At 42.5% G+C, this 6,322-nt stretch overlaps 1 pseudogene; it reads left to right on the forward strand.

Annotated features, from left to right (window-relative positions):
* Positions 1-401: 401 nt before the first annotated feature.
* On the forward strand, positions 402-520 carry LOC146044347 (5S ribosomal RNA; annotated as a pseudogene).
* The last annotated feature ends 5,802 nt before the right edge of the window (positions 521-6,322 follow it).

Genomic DNA, 6,322 nt, shown 5'->3' on the forward strand with positions numbered 1-6,322 from the left:
ATGCAGTCTCCCAACACTTCTCAGCATATCACAATGCGGATCCAGAACAACTTAATTTTAAAGGAATCGAACTGGTCGCACTAGGAGAACGAGGAGGAGACCTGTCAAATCTACTATCAAAAAGAGAAATGTTCTGGATTTTCGAACTAAATACCCTTCATCCAGAAGGATTTAATGACAGCTATGAGATAGCACCTTTCCTGTAACATCTGAAACTCTTCCCGATGTCCCAGCAAAGAGATCCCAGACCACACTGTGGGCATCTGTACCCCGTTCCTTATACCATCTAAGGTCCGGTATAATCCAATCAACCTTAGGGTATATCTTTGCCCACCTCTCTTCCACTCAACTTAATCTCAGCTAGTGGAATCCTTTTATGTCGACCATATTACCACTAACCACACTACAGCCATACCACACTGGTACCGCCCATCCACGTTCGATCTTGGAAGCTAAGCAGTGTTGGGCCCGACCAGTACTAGGAAGGGGAACCTCCTAGGAATATTGGGTGCTGTAATAAAATGGTGAAGGTATGACATGTATGTAAAGGAAATCCACACTATCACTGGCATACCTTTCCAGCCCTGTTATATGATTCACATGTACGTAGGATCTGTATCCGCCTCTAATACAGTAAAGTGTTATACATATATATATATTTTTAAAGTTCACCTCTTAAAGCCCATATCCGGAAATTGGGCCAGTGTGTTTCTAAGCACACTCATTAAGCAACTTTGAGAAATGACCTTATGCGTATGTTTAGGAGTATATCCAAAATAGTCGTGTTTTTATACCCCTTTTCAATGATCTTACAAACATCTTGAACAGCGTAATTATTGCTTATATACTAATATTTTTTCCTTGTCTCCTCTCTCATAAAAATGGCTATCCCCACACCATCCTTGCTATGAGTGTACCAACTACATATGAGGCGGATCTAGCCCGAACGTATATCGTATATCTATAAAGTTTGGGAGGATTCGTCACCATGGCAATGCCGGGAAGCCACCACGCACGTAAAACCAGTAACCGCAATGCGTTTCAAAGGCCAGGAAATGGACTTCCGACGTAGCATTCCAGACGCAGGAAATACGTCAGCTACCATCCAATCCGTGAAGCCGCGGGGAGTTAGGATCCTAAGCGCAACACCCCAGAGACGCATGCGCACTTAGACATCAACGATGCCGGACGCGGGGCGGAAGTGGGGCGGAAATGACGTTGCGCCCCACTTTATCGCGATCCCGATCATTATGTGTATATATGTGGTTGTTATTGTCCTAGACTCACACAACAACCCTCTCTTCTACTGGCCTACGATATATGGTTGGCGTTTGGCATAACCATATGAAATTACCCGTTTTTAGCTTATTATCGATCTAATTGAACGGTACTTATGTATTATCTGGGCTCCCATGTTAAATGCACCCGATTTTTTCATACCCCTACTATCCAACTACGCATGGAGTTTATTTTATATAGTGTGGCGAGCGCAGCAAGCCACCGTGCCCGAAGCGTGGCGAGCGCAGCGAGCCCCGCGAGGGGACGCGGTCTCATAAGAAAAACGGGAGCCCAGATATTACATAAGTACCAATTGAACTACTAAATACAGGAAGTGACGCAATTTCCTTGTGTACATAAATACCTGCTCCCTCCATCTTGTCCCCACCCCCTGAGGAAGTCTATCAGAGACTAAACATGTCGGGCAACTTCTGAACTCACTGCTCTCCACACTAAAAGCTAAGCGATTCCACATACTTCTTTTACCTTGATCTTATTGTGCATTCGTAACTTTTGGTCATATATCTATTTATATATGCTTTTTATTATATCCTGATACATATTTAAAAAAAAAAAACTTTTCGTTCTTTTTAACTCCTCTTTCTATATGTAAAAACTCTGTATTTTTTAATCTATCGAGATACCCTACCCCCATTGTCATATATTGTATCATTGCACAGCCTAATAAATGTATTATTATTTTTAACATACAGCCTACTTTTATACATATATATATATATTAACTGAAGTCGCCGGGTTATAAAATATTTTTCTCATATATATATATATATATATATATATATATATATATATATATATATATCTTGTGTTGGACCGGCACTCCCATAAACAATACAACGATGCTGCGTGCCTTTGCAGGGATCAGATACAAAGCAGGGGTCCCCTCGGGGAGCAAGCACGTCACTGCAGCAATTTCTTGTGAAGAAAAGATGTTTATTGAGCCTCGACGGGCCGTTTCGGGGTACAACCCCTTCCTCAAGAGACTTCAAACAGGTACACAAAATATCACCACAGTGTTACACATTTAAATACCCTCACCTTGCCGCCAAACACCTTCAGTCACGCCAGACACGCCTCCGCTGCACGTCAGACGGCTCTGGCGCACAGCAGCAGCATCATCACCTCACACACGATGATCTGCTGCCATGACAACCAGACGCCGGCCGACGACCCGCTCCCTTCACCCAGACGAGAGCGCCCGCCACTCACACCAAACGGGAACTCCCTGTCCGGGAGACAGAGCGGGCTTGCAGTAGCCTGCGCGTCCACGCTGACACACTCACCGATTGCCTCCTCGATCGGTGCCTGCACCCAGAGCAGCTAACGGCGTCTCTCACAGGTCGCTGTCACTCTGCTGGTAGCCAGGAAACCCATCGAGTTACCGTGACGTCACCTAGGAAGCACACGCCCACGGCTCACACCACGCCAGCGTCGCTCCCATAGCAACGCCACAGCTGAGGCAACCGTGAGTGTAGATGTTACACACAGGGTTTAGACTACTATACAGCAATTTCATGGACACCATATAAAATAAAGTTAATCTTAAGTGGGCGACCAATCACCATCACCTGCAACTGAACTGTCTCTCACACAGCTCAAGCCACATAGATGAGTGGCCGCACACATCAGCTGGGCTGTCATCCCGGGTGCTCACACCAACCGGGTCGACAGCTCAGATGTCGACAACCCATGTGCTGTAAACAATCTTGACACCAATCATAAAAATAGAACATCACCAACAAGTCATGTATAAAATAATAATAACAAACAAGAAAAATAAGAAAAACATGACAAAAAATAAAAAATAAAAAATATATGACAAAGACTAAATGAACAATATATAAAGTAAACATGGGTACAGGTAGGCATCAACATCATATCCCATTACATATATAAACCCGAGAACTAGCTTTAAGTGGGCACCAATCTGTCAAAGAACAGAACCACTACCAAGAGTTTAAGCATTCACATAAATGAACTCCATACCAGCCGCTCATTTAGGCCATGGGGTGCAACTGTATTTAATGTAAAAATCCACTTAGCTTCAAGTCTAAGTAGTTTTTTGTACCGATCTCCACCCCTAATCGAATCGGGGACATGATCTATAATCTGATACTTTAAAGATGCTAAGGAATGGCCCTTTTCTTTAAAGTGCATCGCCACTGGTTGCTCTGCCACTTTACTGGTAATTTTCCCACCAGTGGAGGCCTTAATGGCCGAGCGATGCATCGCCATCCTTTCCTTGAATTTACGCGACGTCATCCCGACGTAGCATAAACCACAAGGACAGCTTATCATGTATACAACATAACGTGTATCACATGTAAGGACATGTCTAATGGAGAATAATTTAGAGGAGTGCGGATCTTTAAATTTATTGCCCGTAATCAGGAAGCCACAAGTGACACATTTTGGGCACCTGTAGCACCCTGGTGCTTTAACACTCGTATTACCTGCATTTATTTTATCAAAACCAGAAACATCTGTATGTACCAAGATGTCTCTCAAATTCCGTCCCCTGGTGTAACACGCCAGAGGGCGGATTTTTTGAAGACCGGCAGATCTTTGTCACTGGCCAAAATAGGCCAGAGTGCTTTACCCCGAAACGGCCCGTCGAGGCTCAATAAACATCTTTTCTTCACAAGAAATTGCTGCAGTGACGTGCTTGCTCCCCGAGGGGACCCCTGCTTTGTATATATATATATTTATATATATATATGTCAATGTACATTCAGCGGCACTCCAAATAATATCAGCAGAAGTCAGGGGTATACATTGACTTATTTAGGAACCGGAGATCTCTGGAACCAGGCTGCAGCACCCATACAGCATCTGAATTTATGTGGTTGTGCTGCTCCAACATTATTGTATATATATATATATATATATATATATATATATATATATATATATATATGCAAAAAAGCAGGCACTCCAGGGGCTTGGTTAAATGCAAAAAAAGTGTATTAAGCAAACATGCAAAAATGGCAGTTTTTGCATGTTTGCTTAATACACTTTTTTGCATTTAACCAAGCCCCTGGAGTGCCTGCTTTTTTGCATCTACTTGTCTATCGTTTAGCAAGGCACCAGGGCAGCTGCCAAAGAAAGAAGAGTGCCGGTCCGCTGATCTACTATATATATATGCCTGATGACGATGATTAAAATCGAAACGTTGCAGTAGTTGCCTGCTCCAGTGTTCCTTCTTTCACATCCGTGTGCTGCTGTGGCTGCTTGAAAGCAGCGTGAGTATATATTATATATATATATATATATATATATATATATATATATATATATATGTCTATATATACAGTATGTCTAGTAATCTATATATGTGTCTAGTGTTGTGTGTCACCGAAACACTGCCATCTGTTGTCAGCAAGTGAAACTACATTGAGCTTTCAAAGCATTTGCTTCGAGCATACTATAATTATACGTATGAAGTTGTTCACAGAGTTCTGTGCTTCTATAGAGGATGCACAGATGTTTTCTGTTTCCTTCACCAGCGCTACATATCATGAGAGGAAAAAGACATCCCTGATGTAGGGTGGGCGTCTCCTCTTCTCCGTTTATTCAAATATATACACTTGTGTAGATATTATCACCACGTGAAAAGGGGTTACAAAAAGTACCGTATGCCCCTATTAGGGGGAGGACGGCTCCTCTTCTCCGTATCTAGGCAAAGCTTAGGGTTCCCATGTATGATGGAAGTCCTTTGTTATTTCAAGGTCTCCAAACAGCCAATTTCATAAGTGGAAATAGGAGAAACATGGGGACATAGTGTAATACTGATATAGGAATTTATTCACATAAACAATAAAACACAAGTAAAAACAGTGTGAAACAGATAAGAAAAGACCCCCCGGGGTAAAGGCTGGTTACCGGAATCGATGGAGAACTGGGATGGATAACAGTTCTCATAAGCGCTTAAGGTTACACAGAATTCCAATTTTTAAATATTGAAGAACCCACAACACCGGTGATTTATTTGTTACCAAAGATTCATAAGAATCTGAACAACCCCCCCGGCCGGCCAATAGTATCCGGCATTAACTCCATAACGGCCAATTTGTCCGAATTCACTGATTTCTTCCTGCAACCATTAGTTCTTACTAACCGCTCCCATTTAAAAGACACAGGGAGTCTTTTAAACCTCCTACCCACGGTCCAGTGGGAGGATGGTTTCTATTTAGTAACCGCAGATGTAAAATCTTTATACTCTATCATTAATCATGATAAGGCTATTGAGGCCATCTCAAGATACCTAGAAAGGAGCGATCTCAGTCAGCCATTGCAAAACCTCATTGTTGACAGTGTTGAGTTCATTCTCAGTAACAATTATTGGTACTTATGTATTATCTGGGCTTCCATGTTAAATGCACCCCATTTTTTCATACCCCTACTATCCAACTACGCATGGAGTTGACTTTATATAGTGTGGCGAGCAAAGCGAGCCACCGTGCCCGAAGCATGGCGAGCGCACGAGGTCTCATAAGAAAAACGGGAGCCCAGATATTACATAAGTACCCAATTATTTGATGTTCGACAGCCAGTTCTTCATCCAGAAAGTGGGCACCAGGTTCGCCCCGAGCTATGCAAACAATATATTTATGGGCCTCTGGGAAGAGGAACATGTTTGGTGCGGGCATGGTTTTGGGGCGGACCTGGTGTCTTGGTCCAGATATATAGACGATATTGTCTTTATATGGAAGGGCAACATGGAAAATCTAAATGCTTTTTGTGAACATCTGAACAATAATGATATGATATAATAAAATTGACTTTTTCCATCAGTAAGAGCAGCATAGACTTTTTGGACATCACCGTAACTAACAACAGTGGAATTTTAGAAACTAAAACCTTCACTAAGCCCACAGACTGCCAGACATACCTACAGAGGGATAGCTGTCACCATGCTAACTGGCTAAATGCTATTCCTGGTGGGCAATTCAAATGTCTAAGAAGGAACTGCTCAAATGTATCCACATATGGCAGGCAGCTAAAATGAAGGAACGCTTTATTG

Source organism: Crinia signifera, chromosome 19 (assembly GCF_055691185.1).
Source record: "Crinia signifera chromosome 19, ASM5569118v1, whole genome shotgun sequence".
NCBI lineage: Eukaryota > Metazoa > Chordata > Amphibia > Anura > Myobatrachidae > Crinia > Crinia signifera.